The sequence below is a fragment of the Xenopus laevis genome, chromosome 1S (genome assembly GCF_017654675.1).
Source record: "Xenopus laevis strain J_2021 chromosome 1S, Xenopus_laevis_v10.1, whole genome shotgun sequence".
Lineage (NCBI taxonomy): Eukaryota > Metazoa > Chordata > Amphibia > Anura > Pipidae > Xenopus > Xenopus laevis.
In genome coordinates this window covers 156,200,686-156,216,627 of record NC_054372.1, presented here as the reverse complement: position 1 = coordinate 156,216,627, position 15,942 = coordinate 156,200,686, and the positions used below count along the sequence as shown (strand labels likewise).

General features: G+C 39.6%; 1 protein-coding gene across 3 annotated transcripts in view; it reads right to left on the bottom strand.

Annotated features, from left to right (window-relative positions):
• Positions 1-15,604, bottom strand: part of marchf3.S (membrane associated ring-CH-type finger 3 S homeolog) — a 132,423-nt gene extending 116,819 nt beyond the window's left edge. The window contains exon 1 of one of the 3 annotated variants that reach the window (XM_018240037.2): positions 15,446-15,604. The gene's annotated coding sequence lies outside the window, so the exon portion shown is untranslated. 3 annotated transcript variants of the gene reach the window in all.
• Positions 15,605-15,942: the final 338 nt, after the last annotated feature.

The following is a 15,942-nucleotide window of genomic DNA, read 5'->3' as shown; positions in this document are numbered from 1 at the left end:
TGTAAAAAACACGTAAACAGCAATTCAGCCCAAAACACCTCTTGCTACAACAAATATGCAATAGCTTAAATGTAATGGATAGATTATATCCATATAGTTATTTACTAGGGTACCAGTAAATAATGATGTCATTTAATCAAGGGAAAAAAATCTATATAGTTCTTGAACTGACTGGGGTCACATTGCACCATGGGATTCTAAATGGACAGTTATGATGTACAACACCAGAGATATCCATAGAGATTATGTACTAAGCAATGCACAAATGTGGAACGAGAATCTGCAATATAATGCCTCAGCTATTACTGCAACATCACTGTTGGTAAGAGTATGCTTTTTAATACTGACAAAGATGTTTTCCTGATATATAACAACGTTGCCTCTTCTTAAAACAGTGGAGACTCTAACAAGATTACAGCTCACATCAACTATTTTATTATGTTAAGTACCATTCAGAAATGAAAGGCCATCTGTCTTAGGCAATAAATAGCAGGAGTCGGCATTTTTTACCTGCCTGCAACATTATTTATGGAACGAGGAACTTGCGACCCCAGGGGATGAAAACCTCATCTGGAATAACGAGTATCTCATCAGTTTGGGTGCCTAGTTAGGAACTCGGAAAGGCAGTGAGACTTTCTGCCCTCACTTGCTAAATGCACAGAGTAAATATAGAACTGCTTGAACTTTTTTTTGCTGTGGAGTTTAAAAGTGCTGATTATAGTAGCACATGAATTCAGCTGGTTAAGGCTAGGGCCACACGGGAAGATTCAGGGAGATTGGTCGCCTGGCGACTAATCGCAGCGTATTTGAGGTGACTAATCTCCCTGAATGGCTTGCTGGTATCTCGCACCCGCTAGCGCTAAAGTCGCCTGCGCCTATTCACACGCGGCGATACGTTTTTCAAAGTCGCCAGGCGACGAATCTCCCGGAAAACTTCCCGTGTGGCCTAGCCCTTAAAGTGAAAACTAACCGCATAAAAAGATTTACATACATGGCACAGCCTATTCTCCAAAGAAGAATATTTGTCTCCATTTACACTTCTATTTATAAGCAGGAGATGCCATACTCATACAAGAGCACACAAAAAAAAGAGGGATTTGGTTCAAGATTCAGCCTTTTTCAGCAGGATTCGGCTGAATCCAAGTGCTTGGCGAACAAAATCCAAATCCTTAAAATCATGCAACTTATCACACAAACAAGAAAGTAAAAATAATTTTAACCACGTGCTGCGTACATTGTTGTCTTTGACCCTTTCCTAGCTCTAATTTGCATATGCAAATTAGGGTGTGGATTAGATTCGGTATTTTGGGATTTGGCCGAATCCTTTGTGAAAGATTCTGCTGAATCCCAAAATAGTGAATTTGGTGCATCCCCAAAAAAAAAAAAAAAAATAGGCTTGACCTTATCAGCAGATACAGGGCCTTTAGTAATCAAATTGTTTAGAAACTGGCAGAAAAATTCCAGGATGACTTTGCTACAGGCCAATCCTCCACAACAGAAGAGGATATAATGTGCCATGCCTACCCTATATAACCTCTTCCTGTCTCTTATAAATAGCTAAAGGTCACAAAATAAAAGGAAGCAGAGAATTGTTTTTATGGCTGTAACAATTGTGATAGAGTTGGGCCATTTCCATAGACAAATCATGCCCAGGGAACAAACAGGGAAATTAGGGACAATTATGGCAACTATGAAATTGCTTCTCAAATTCAGAATGTTCCCTGTTTTACTCAGCAAAAAGAACTGTATAATATTTCATGCATTTGACGTTCATAACAGGACAGTGCCTTTGAGGAAGCCGTCTGTATGTTGCGTATCACTCTATATGCAGAGGACACGATTGGGAAAAGCCCCTTTAGCTAGAGAGTTTATTGATTTAGATCAGACTCACACAGGTAGTATGATACATTTTATTGGACTTACATTTGCTATAAAGTAACAAAAGTCTTCAGGTTTCATTTCATATTGCTTTGGATCTTTTTGAAATTACTACAACCTCATACTATCTAGAGGTGTACCTTCCCCAGTCTACTCTGCATTTACATAACATACATAAAGATTTGTATTTACAGCATTCATGTATTTATTGCTGTGCATTAATCTGCATTTAAAAGGCAAATGCCTTAAATATGTAATAGAAATGTTGTTAAAAATGGTAGGACAATATAGTCTCCCACTGTCTATTCAGTGTGAGATTAAAGTACGCACTGGGTGATCATTTATTTGGGTGCAGTGTGTGTGATTTCACTGCACTGCAGTCTCCACTTATATTTTTTCAGCAAGTTACTTAGCGTGGCACCCATTTGAGAACAGTATTACACATTTCCTTACGCATACAGCTCACAGCAGGGACCTTGTCATTCCAATCTGCCTCAAAGCAGGTGATAATTGTGCTCTATACATAAATCAGCTGCAGGGAATCATAAAAACTTCATGGTTTATTCTAGAGGTTCAGAAAGCATATTAAATGGAGTAAGGGATCATCCCAATGACTTAGAGAAGGAAACTGCTGTTCTGTAAATTTTGTGGATGGCGCTAGTATGTATGTTTATTTTTATAGTGCTAATTATATCATCAGCACTGTAAATTAAAACACATTAATAGAACAATACAATAATAGCATCTCGATAAATCAGAATAAACAATTACATTCAACATTAAGGGGCCGATTCACTAACTTCAAATGAAGGATTCAAAGTAAAAAAACGTAGAATTTCGAAATGTTTATTGGGCTACTTCGACCTTCGACTACGAATCGAAGGATTCGAACTAAAAATCGTTCGACTATTCGACCATTCGATAGTCGAAGTACTGTCTCTTTAAGAAAAAACTTCGACCCCCTAGATCGCCATCTAAAAGCTACCGAACTCAATGTTAGCCTATGGGGAAGGTCCCCATAGGCTTTCCTAAATTTTTTGATCGAAGGATATTCCTTCGATCGTTGGATTAAAATCCTTCGAATCGTTCCATTCAACGGATTTTATCGTTCGATCGAAAGAATAATCCTTCGATCGAACTATTTGCGCTAAAATCCTTCGACTTCGATATTCAAAGTCGAAGGATTTTAATTCCCAGTCGAATATCGAGGGTTAATTAACCCTCGATATTCGACCCTTGGTGAATCGGCCCCCAAGAGCTAAGTGTTAAGGCACAACAGAAAAAGGAAGGAGATCCCTGCCCCACAAAACTTACAGTCTAAGTGATAGGTGTTAATGGTAATAATGGTAGTTCAGTATTTGCATTAAGGACATCAAGTCTTTGTCACTGGGTGGCTTTGGAGAAAAATCTTTGTAAGATTTCCTGAACTGCCACAGATCGGCTATCTTGACAACTGAATGTGCACCCATAATCTCAAAATTACACTGACTGGTGTTATACTCAAAAACTGAATAGCTTCCAATTCTCTTTACTCATACAAGAATATCAGAATTTATTAATAACTGTCAGGGGTGCTGTTCCACAGACATCAGTTCTCACTGAAATATATATCACCGATTCATAGATATACAAATATACAGAGAAGGAATATTCTGATCTCTTAATCATTTATCTTACAGATCTATAGCCTCATATTTTACACCCAAGCTAAAACCTACCGATACATGGGGGTATTTGTTTTTTTTTTTTAATATGTCACATATGAAAATGAAGAGTTGGAAAAACAATTATATTCATAAAACCTGGAGATATTTGTACTTTTCATCAAAAATCCTGTTCCTTAGTTTATAGCATGGACTTGTTTGCTTAGGGATACAGAAAGCACTTCCAGGTCATGTGTGCCGCAATGTAATTCTCAATCTTTTGCATTTGTGAAATGTGAACGTAGCAGGTGAAAGAACAGAAATCAATACCTTGTTTCTGCTCTTAATGACTTACAAACAGATGGCAGCAGCCAGGCTGAAAACACCAACAAATGAGGTGTGGTCTCTGTCTTCTAGAAATCTTACTTGACAGGTGCAATCAGTAGCCAGCAATGGAGCAGTTCTTAAAGCAATGACATAACGAAATTATTCTGAGCCTTCACTGGTCAGGAAATAACTGCTGATTATCAGCCAAATGGGTCTTCCATAGTTTCATTTTAGCCACAAATCTTAAAATCCCCACACAACCTTCAACAGGGATTCCTGAAGTGGACGTCCAGAAACAGATGGAAGACCACAAGTTGGAGATCCTTTTTAGCAACGGATCATAAACAAGGACATGACAGGTTGAACGCTTTTATGCAAGCTTGCCTATGATTAAGTGCACATGGACTAAATGCATTAGGTGGTGGAGTTTCACTTAGATTCCAGGTTTCTGCCCCCTCCACCAGATATATTTCTGCTTAGTGTTTCTTTTATTTGCATTCTGGGAATATAAACACATCTCACAGTGTCGCTCATGATATTTAAACCTGGGTTTCATTCCAATTGTTCCCGTTTAGGTTGACAATGCGTATGACCAAAATAGGCAGGGCTTGCAAGAAGCTGAGACTTTTTTGATTTATAAAATTCTAGTGTTTAAACTGTGTCAACCACCACGTGTTTGTGATCTTAACATCCTTGAAATGAGCAGTAAATTGTTGCACAAATATGGCGCCTGTTTTGCACATGTGTGTTGGCACACTACACTAGGGGCATAGTTATCAGATCTTTGCTTTTGTTTTCTAACTTGTAGGTGACTGTTGAAATCTAATTGCTGGTGATGTTTTTCTCCAATGTTTTACACAGCATTGTATATAGGTCCCTAAAGATGCAGCCCACTTCAACCTGGTCCAAGTGTAAGTGAGTTTAGCATAGGGGCATCATATAAAAATCATTATTGTCCAAGGGGCCCTAACTTTGCTAGTTCCATATAAAATTATGCATCACAATAAGGGAATATGTCTCAACAACAACCCTGCCATTTAATTCTGAAAAACATGGTCAAGCCTATAAAAGATACTGAAAAACTATATATCTGCCTACCAATTAGATCAGTTTGTCAGATTTGGAGATACAACATTTGGCCCATGCCCCCTCTAACATATGGTTAACAAGGTTACACATGTATGAAAACATTAGTTTAATCAGTGTTAGGTTGAAAAACAAGTGTTAACTTCAATTCTCACCAGGCTTTTGGGTATATACAGGAGAGCAAATAGTGATTCACTGCTCTAAATGTGGAGCATTTTTTCCCAATAAAAGCACTTTGCAGTCATAGCTACTGCCTTGGATTTGTCCTGCTTTCTATTATAATACTGACTGTATCAATTTGGGTGTGGACACAGGACATCTTGCAGGAGAATCCAGCTACATATACTAAAGGTGAGCTACAGTCTATTTATAATTGATTCACTGCTCTAACCTCCCGTAACACCATCCAGTACCACAGTTGAGAACAACTGAATTAGATTAGATTATGTATGATTGTGTTTCTGTAATTACATCATTATGCATCTTCTTAAAGAATAAGTAAATCTTTGCAAAAAAAGGTTGTGTAACACTTAATTTATAATTTAGCATTTTTCTTTACAGTCAGATGTTGGGAAACAATTCCCAAGCAAGATAAATTAGGACCCATACTAAGATGCTATGATAACTATTAAAACCCATTTAGTTTAAGACCTCAGCTCTCCTGGTAATGCAGGGGTGTCTGTGTTATCTTTCTGCTAGCTTGTTTCCTACATTGCTAAAGGTTTAGCCTCACACACCTGTGTTCTGATTTCATTTATATCATCAGAAATTTAGGTTTTACCAGTAAATAATGCTCAGTTCTGCTATTTTGCATTGTATCTACACTTACTTCTCAGCCCACCAATACTTCTCTCAATTAAATTTTTATCACTCTTCTTTTACATGGTTCCCTTTCTATATTAGTTTTGTCTCACCATCTTCTTATCCATCTTTATGCCCGTGTAATTTTTTTGTATCAAACCCTATAAATTCCCTCTGATGTTCTTCCCATTTTAATATTATATACTTTGACCTGTGAGCCCTCATTTCATTTTTCATGACATTTCTTACCAAATTCTTTTAAGGATTTCCATCTCAACTACTTCCTACATTCTCAATCTGCTTGTCCCTGCACACTAACACTTCCTGTCATAAGTCTTTTCATATTCTGGCCCACTTTCCTTTATTTTGTGCCAGATGCTCTTCTGTCTACCCATGCCAACCCTTTTCTTTTGAATATATGGCCCAGAAGTACACCTGGCTGGTAGGGCTGGTATAACATGCAGCTTGCTTCTAGATAATGTGTGGTGGAAAAAGTAGAGACTGTCCTTATCCACACATACAAAAATGCAGTAGGTTGGATACGCGCAGGTAACCATATTACGATGTGGGTATTGGGTGGATTTTTACATGTGGATGTGGGGTGTACAGGTCAGGTCTTGTAGCATTTTAATCTACTGTGTACCTCTTTCCCTATTGTCTACCTGACTTCCAAAGGGTGGTGTAGTTGGTTGTGTAGTTGGTTGTGTTCATGATAAAGTTGTTGTGGTTCAAGTCAGTAGAGGGCTAAGTTGATAGTGAAGACAGTGGGTCTGTGTGTGGGCAGAAGTTATAGTCAATATTCACAAAGCAGGACTTATAGGTAGGAAGAGCGAGGGGACGGAATGTATCGGTAGCATTTGGCTAACCTGTAGCTCTTCTAATAGCCAAGGTAATCTTGCCCAAATAATAGACCCAAAATGTGTAAGGCTTTTTATTTTTTAAATTAAAAGCAACACCACGTCATTTATAAAACAGCACATTCCTATGACTTATGAACTATTCACTTAAAATATACACAAGTTGTGTTTTATTAGCTTTGCCCAGAGTACTACAATATATTTATTGTATCTGACAAAGCAAATTTATGTCCTGTGATTTACAAGACTAATAAAAAAAAAATGCATAGTCCTATACTGAGACAAATCCATGTTGTGAGCATATAACTAGGACTGCAGCCTACAAAGCTATAAACATTACTTCAAATTCTTCCTTTGCATGTTTACAAATATAGAGGATATAAGAGGCTTCCCCAGGGAATAAGTACATGCCCGAGCAAGTGGGAACTAGCATTACCAGGGAATCTCACGGAAAGCCATGTTTCTTCCCCACAAGGAGTTCTGGGTGGAGCTATGCAGATGAGCCATTCTCACTCTCCCGCTTATCCAGTTGGTTCTCAGACTGGCATATGGATTCACAGCAATTTGAAAAGGCCAGAACAGTAAAATAGCAGCAGCATGTGCATTTAGAATAGCAGCACATTTACTGATATTATCTGCACAGGTTCCAGATATAGAGAGAAATACTGAATGTGCTGTGAAACCAGCAGGATGGCTGGAAACAAGTGAAAAAGTAATTATCCATTTCTTTAAATCCTAACATGGAACAGGGTTTGTGAAAGTTTATAGGCCATGACTCATCTCCCAGAAAATAAAGAGATTTCCCACATAATCCCACTGGACGAAACTGATAAGATATGCATGGCTTTGGGTGTCTCGTTCATATGCCAGTGAAAGAGAATGAAATAGTTTCATTCCACTATAATGGGAACAACTACTCATAAATTATAACTATAAGAAAAACATTTGTGTATATTAAATATTCCTTTAATGTTGTTTGGACCTCGATAACTTCTGTCACTGGGGTTGTTACAGGGAGGATGATGGCCAGTGATCAGTTTGAAAAATGAACTAAAATGTTCTGAAAGCTTGCTATGATTATTAGTTAGCCAATAAAGGTATTTCAAAAGGGTTGCCCTGTAACATTTTTACTGGCTAATACGGTATAACATCTTAACCTGCAATTTCCTACCTCTCAAACAGTAAGAAGCATAATTATAATGCACAGTTTATAATCATACATTTACCTGGCCATGATTTTCTTAAATTGCAGCAAAGAACCAAACAAACTCAAGTTTAAAAAATATCAGTCTCTATTTGTGGCTGATTTGCTAAAGGACAACACTGCAGTAACCAATCAGGACTAAGCTTTTATTACCCTACAGTAAATTTTAGCTCTATCCTATCATTCATTAAAGCAAAGCCAGAGCTTTGGCTTTTGACTATGGCTGGCTCTGTATTATAGTTCAACAGCAGATATTCATATTATACTTGCTGTTCCTTTTATTATGTACATGAAACAAGTGATATGTTCCTAAAAAAAATATACTGCACAACTATACTTTCAAGTGGGAAATGTTTTGTTGTATTAAATACACAAACATACACCATGGCCAAAAGTACCCAGACACTTCTTTTAAAATGACATGACCTCAGTCAGAAAAAGAGTATTAAATACCTTAAGAAGAAATGTTAGTTTAAGCCAATATTCATCATGAGCATGGTTTTTTTTATGGCACACAAGCCCAGAGTCATCATGTACAATGCCAAGCATCGGTTAGTGGTAAAAGGTTGCCGCTATTAAACATGTAACAGTCTGATGGATAAGCTTGGGCTTGGAGGATGCCTGGAGAAAGATCTAATTGAAAACGAGATGCTGATTGCGGTGTTTAGAACAGTTTAGAAATAATGCTTCCATGCACAAAGTGAGTTGCATACAGAATGGGTTCTCTGAAACGTGTTCTATATCTGCGGAGAGTGCAACAATGCTCTTGCAGCTAAATGGAACCAAATTCCAACCATAATGTTCCAATGAAAGCCTTGCTAGAAAAACAGACGCAAAAGAAGGACAACTTTATATTAATACCCTTGAGTATAGAATAAGATGTTGGATGTGTAGGTGTCAATATACTTTAGGGTTAATTTGCTTTTTTATGATGGTAACCCCTCTAAAAAATGACTTGGGAAGCCACCGATTTTAAATTGAACTCCTTTAAGGGAGAAAATCACTCATCTATGGTCTAGTGATTCTTAAAGGGATAATTGCATTTTATTATATGGAATGCACACTCATCTATTTGCAGTGATTGTATAGAGTGTACTTGTCCTAACCAAGAAACAAAGGGGGAAAGCTACGGCACCTCATTTTCTCCTAAATGCATGCCGTAGCCTTCCCCCTTTGTTCACTTTTACAAGATAAACAGTAGCATTTAATACTAGTCAGTAAAAGAGACAAAATCTATAGATGGACATAAAGTATGGCAAATTACCAGAGAAACCAAGTACTATATCAGATCAATAATCCTGCCTTTTTTAACCTCTTCATGCGGTCTACGGTAGTGTGATGAACAAGGATGCAATATAAGGGTTTTGGCATACACAGCCCCCCACAATGTACAGTATGATTGGGGAATATTTTGGCATGCACCCCACAATGTTCCCTCAGACATGCACACAAAAATCATCTTTCAGATGCACTGTTAATAAGCTTTGTTGGGGCAGAGATGTGGGTGGTAATGAATAAACACTAAACTGTGTTGTCACACAAAATTCTAGGTGCACACCACAATTTGTGTTATAGTTATAGAGTGCACTGCCCACCCAGTATGTAGAGTTCACAAGTGCATGGTGCAGAAGGAATAACCCATCTCAAAAAACTTTCAGCTGATACTGACCCCCCCCCCCCGCGTGCGCAGTATGATGCAGCTACACAATCCAGTTTTATATACAGACACAGTTGTGGTCATGCTCGCTTGCCAATTCATCCTGCTGTGACTATTGCCTGTCACAGGCTAATGCCAGTCACATCCATCATCCTTGTGAGCAATGAATTCACATGGCAGGTAAGCACACAGACAACATGTTTCATTTGAGCATTCTGGGAGAAGTAGTTCAATAACAAGTGGAAGCAGGCTACACGGCACTAATATATCCTTAGTAGTAATTGTCAATAGAAACACATTAGCTAGCAATGATTTCTTAAGTAAATATGTCGTTACCAGACCATATAATAATGTTTGTCTTATCCATGGCAAAATGCAGTGACAGAACCCCAATAAAAGTTATTGTCTGGCTGAGTGTTCTCTAATTATATAATTCCACTGTCTGTAAATACATCTATATATTATAATTACTGTGATTGGCTCTCTTGATAACAGCGTATGGGCATGACAAATGGCAGAAGCTGGTGAAAGATACATTCCAAGCAAGCAATTATACACACCTCCTGCATTAAAGTGTTGTAATTTATACACTTAGTCAGAAGGGAAGTATCTCTTTAAGAGTATTTGTCACCTATTTTTTAGAAAAACCCATGCAAAGCAGCTAATAGTGGAACTACAACTGCTGAGCTGGTGGGACTTTATGTTTCATTATTAAAGCACCAAGTACTGCTATCGCCTTATTAAATCATAAGAACTGCACTTCAGTGGACTAATGCAAAATATTGAGGTCTGGCTGCAAACTAAATCCATTACAAAAGATTTAGCACCTTGGATACAGCATGCTCAGTTTGACTGCACAGATATTAGGAGTGGGAAATATAGAACCAGCAGCCTCACTGGTTTCAGATATTTCCTTGGGGCCCACCAGCAGTGACAGCTTTTAGTTAATCCCAGTGTACCATAAGCAGATCTAACAAGCAACAATGCAGTTACTTACCACCTGTGTATATCCCGAGGACTTCTACTCTAGGTAGGTAGGTAGGGTGGAGAGCAACAGAATAGCAAAAGCATTACCCTTGGGGGTCTGACCCAATCAACGTGGCACAAAGCCTCAGGTGTGATGTAGGTGTGCAGAACAGGGTTGCCATAATAACGGTGTCATTTATCATCATCACATTGAATCTAACTGGAAACATGGTTATTCCACAGGGTATGGTTTCTCAAAATTGGAATGACTATTGATCTATGTGAATTGCTAGTTCATAAGAAGCATTATACGTTTCTAATTGTGGTTCCACATGGCAGGTTTGCGAAGGCGAGCGCTGGCTAACAGGAGTACGAGGCCTGGGCCGTCTCCCAGCACTAGGCTATATTTTCCACCTAATTACCCTTCTGACAGAAAGTGACATTTGTCAGTAATAGGATAGAGGGTGGCCTTTGGTGCTCCTATTTTATCTCCTAGGAATAAGCTAAGGGGGTAATGGACTGGCTTATTACACACAATAATAATCATCTTTACATTATGCGAGGGTTGTTGTTAAAGCAGTTCTAATGCCCAGCAGATGCTATACCTGCAATAGGGCTTAGATTAGTTTCCTCAGATACTAATGCATTCCTCTGGCTGCCTCACATGGCTGCACTGTCCACAATGGTTTCTGAACAAACTTTTTTTTGCTTGTGATTCCGGTTCTAAAAAGAGCAGTGTCACAGACTAACCCAAATAAACAGAGATTTTGTTCCAATGTGCTGCCGAACATCGGGTCACAACAGCAGTGCAGTGCCAGTGGGTTGTGAAAGTGTCTTTCAGGGCAGCTTCCAGTCTGCACCATCTAATTTTAATCTTCATAATCTCAGATTACTTTGCATTTGCATATAGGCAGCATACGCTCATACAGAATGCCTCGTTGTACAGGGTCCTCTAGTATATAATATATAAACATACATACACAGCCCACGATGATAGATGACATATAGCTGCTTAAAAGTATGAAATCGATAGGAACATCTAATTTCCAAAGAACAAAAATTAATACAAATCTACACTAAACACCATAATGACATTACAGCTGAAATCCAATGTGGATCCTGAGCTGTAGCCCAGACACACAGGTCATCATGTGCAGGCTTTCATTCAATTTAATGTTACTGAAGCCCCCAGCATTCCTCTGTGCGGCCCCATCTGATGTGAGTAGAAAGGGCATGGCATAGAATAGATGGGGTTCAAAGTCAGTGCACTTGAGTCCCTTTTATCCATCCCTGGACCCTGGGCTCCAACAACAGCTGGCAGCAGGACTGTAATAAAGTGCAGCAGGGCTGACATCAAGTGCAGCAGGACTTAATAAAGTGCAGCAGGACTTAATAAAGTGCAGCAGGACTTAATAAAGTGCAGCAGGACTTAATAAAGTGCAGCAGGACTTAATAAAGTGCAGCAGGACTTAATAAAGTGCAGCAGGACTTAATAAAGTGCAGCAGGACTTAATAAAGTGCAGCAGGCAGGAATCTGCATTTGGGCTGGAAGATCATAAAGTTTAAGGGCAAGTCAGACCCAGACAATAATAATGAACATCAACCCCCCTCCTGATTCCAATTAGGGATGAAGTTGAAGATTCCATGCCCCAGGCAGCACTGTCAGACCCCACACAAGCACAGCAATGACAAGCCGGGGGTTAAACAGCAGAAAAAGGACAAGTCGGGGGTGAAGCTGTGACAGACAACATTATACTGTAGAACTCTACATGTATATATAATATGTGATACACTGGTATTTAATCTGCCTCTTGCGCACAGTAAGTAGCCGCCACTGTCAGGATGGGAAAAGAAATGGATATACATTTTCTCACCTTAGAGAACGAACAAGCCATGTAGGAGAAAGCAATGCTGCCTATATGGATAGTTCCCCGAGATGCTGCTGCTGCTGCTGCTGTTATTATTATACCGGTGTCGCTACAGAGCTCCCAGGCAGCCGCACACTCTCCGCACTCACAGCTGCCTGAGCCTCCAGCGCGGCCAATTCATTGAACTGCCAGAGAAGAGGCAGGGAAGGAGCAGTGATTGACAGGTACCTCAGCAAGTCCCCGCGCCGGCCGGAGCCAGACAATAACAAAAGCAGCCAATAAGGCAAGAGGGAGAGGGCGAGCGGCCAACGGGGATTCATTCAAGACTGCAAAGCGGTGGGAACGTCTTGTTAGTTTTGGAGGTGTTAAAGCCGCTGCGGGAGAGGGGAATGTGGACCCCTGCTGGACGTTTACATGGCCGTGACCTCCAGCAGCTGCGCGGGTATTGCCGGAAAGCACTGGCATGTTGTTGCCTACAAGTTATAAGTGTAAAGCGTAAAGGCTGCCCACAGGTGTCTTACTGTGTGAATGTTATTGGAATAAAGCACAGGCAGTGCTGCAACCCCTCATTATACAGAGATTAAACAAGCAAAGGCCGCTGGTACCCACTACTACTCAGCCTTCTGCCTCTATCCACAATATTCACACATCGCTTCTTATATGGGATTTGCTGTATAAAACACAATGTGAAATGTAGAGCTTTACAGAGACCGGAGTAGGAAAGTTTGGGGCGCCTACAGCTTCCGTAACCTAAACAAAACATAATGCCAAATCCAGGGAATGGCCCTAGGGTTGCCCCTGGCTGGTATCTTACTGGCCTGGCTGGTAAAAATGATCGTTGATCCCAATGTTATTAATAGGGAAAAAAGATAAATAAATATGAAGGCTGGTATTTTCTCCAGAAAATGTGGCAACCCTGCCCTTCACAAAGGTACAAAAGTGTGTGAAAATGCTGTGAGTATCCTAAAGAATTCAGCCATGGAAGCAGCAGCACTGGCACAACAATGGCTTGTACTGTGCAACTCTGGCACTTCCAACATGGCACCATCACAGACTGGGAATGCGGCCATACGCGTTATTACAATCTTTCCTATTACTATAGGTCGCGGGAGATATTTTGTCTTCTCTATTAACATATAGAGCTGAATCGTCAGACATTTAGGTAAAAACAAATAGATTCTACCTCTGACTGACAATTCAGCATGTCTGCACTGGGATTCAAAATAGGCCCTGGCATTTCAACTGCACAGAGGCCCAAACAGCCCCCCACCAGCCCAATACATAGTGACTGTCAATGGCATCTTACAGTAGCCCCTCTGGCATTATCCCACAGATTGCCAGTCCAGGCCTGCAATTCAGCATTAACATTTTGTCAATGTTTTTTCCTGTCCAACTAACAAGTCAACCAAGGCTTATCAGACACTTCATCTCCCATCATACACATACCAAATACTGTTTTTTTCCAGTTGAGTTGTTGTCTGATTGTTCACCAGAAATAAAGACCTTTTTTAATTGCTTTCCATCTTTTATTTTTTACAGTTTTTCCAAAATTGAAGTTGAAAACGTAATGTTTGTGTTTCTGGAGTTTTAGTCTGGCAGCTCGAGTTGCAGATCCTGAACTGCTACAATTTGCTGCATTAGTTGATACACTTCTCAACGGTCTCTGTTGGAATATTGGCAACTATTGTATCAATTCTAACAGCTGCCATTAGGGCAGAGACACAAGCTGCTATTTCGGGAGATAAGTCACCCAGCGACAAATCACTTCTTCTCTAGGCGACTAATCTCTCCCTCAGGCTAGAATCTAAATGGCATTCGAAACGCTTCCTTTTTGTAGTTGCCGCACGAAGAAATTTTCGGGCGACTTCGGAAAGCCGGAGCAATCCGAGTGCCATCCTGCCGGCAATTTAGATTCTAGCCGGAGGGAAAGCAGTTCGGGGGATTAGTCGCTCGAAGAAGAAGCGATTTGTCGCTGGGCGACTAATCTTCCAAAATAGCAGGGTGTGTCTCTGCCTTTAATGAAACTCAGGGATTCTGCTCAGCAGGTCCAAATCAACTAAATCAATGTCTCAAAATCTGCTTTAGAAAGGCATAAGAAGGTGAAAATTGAAACATTACACTTCACTATTTTAAAAAACAATATAAAATAGAAATTAATTGCAAAAAGTATTTTCTGAAACCAAGATTGCAGAGAAAAGTGTTTGAAAGTGAACAAGCCCTTTTTTTAAATTCAGATTTGTGCCCCCGTCACCTATGATGTGACTGTGAGGAGCAGTTACAGTCCAGCAGTTAAGTGGTTAACCACATAAACTCAAAGGAGGGGGCCTGTGAGTTCTAAAGGGCATAGTGAGAAAGAAAAATCATATCCTTAATTGGCACACCCAAAGCAGATGTTAAAACAGTAATACCAGTCTGAATTCTACATGCAAACTGTAAAAATCAGATGGAGGAGTAATGCACAGTGCTGACTATGAAGATGAGTGGAGGAGGAGTAGCAGCCTGGGTCTGTCTTCCTGAATTTGGGATAGGGAACGCAAAATCAAGTCTCCGCTTCATATAATAATAATATGTCACAGTCTCTTCCAGCATCCACAAGTCTACGTGTTCCTTGCTTTTTTTTTGTGGGTAACCCACAGGTAGTGTACCTGACCCACTATCTGTCAGTAAAGCTAAATATATGTTTAAAACACCTATTTCTCAAATATTAGCTATGTCTCTCCCCTCTAACTTTGTATTACTGTATGTAACGTTACAGTTTGCATGCAGGCACCCACAGTGGACTGGGAAAGTTATTGACCTGAAAATGTCTGTTTTTGCTTTTTTGGGTCAAACTCCACTCCACTGTGTGTGCCTACATGTAAGTGAAAGCTGCATTTTTTAGTGTGGATTCAACACTTCATGGGGTATGCTTATCAAAGAGTGAAGTTAGAGAGATAGTCGCAGTCCGCTAGAGTGAAATTCCGCCACTCTCCATTAATTTTTATGGGATTTTTTAAAAGAGTATTTATCAAAGAATGATATGGTTCAGCCATTGATAAATTCACCCTTTAAAATCCAATAGAATTAAATGGAGAGTGGCGGTATTTCACTTTAGCAGACTGTGGCGAATTCTAAATTTATAGCAATGGGTTTTACACTGATTAGCGTTTGTGCCTTACTTCTTGTGATGGTTCCCTGGATGCTCCGTCTCTGGCACCCTGTTAATATCCAATGTATTGTGAAATATGGGAATCACTCACGACAGCAGGTTAACTGCAATTATGCTGTTTATTGTGTCACCACACGACATGATTCGGACCTATTGGCCCTTTTTCAAGTGTGTACAATCTGGTGTGAAATGAACATACTTATACACCACATGTGATGTTGGCCCGCCCACCAATTAACAAAACCCCAGGTAGTTAACCCTTAGGTCCTTAATCCAAAAAATTTTTTAAAAAAAGTTTTTAAATGGTAAATCCATATGTCACGGTTCGGTGTCCATGTGTGAACTTGTCCATCTCCATACATATGACATCGTGTCTAAACACCATAAAAAGATCAAAAGTATCAAAAATAATTTTTTTACAGTGAAAATTTAAAAAAACAGTTATGTACATAGATTTTCTAAATATACACAAGGAACTGCTCTATTATGAGCCTACGTAAAGGACTT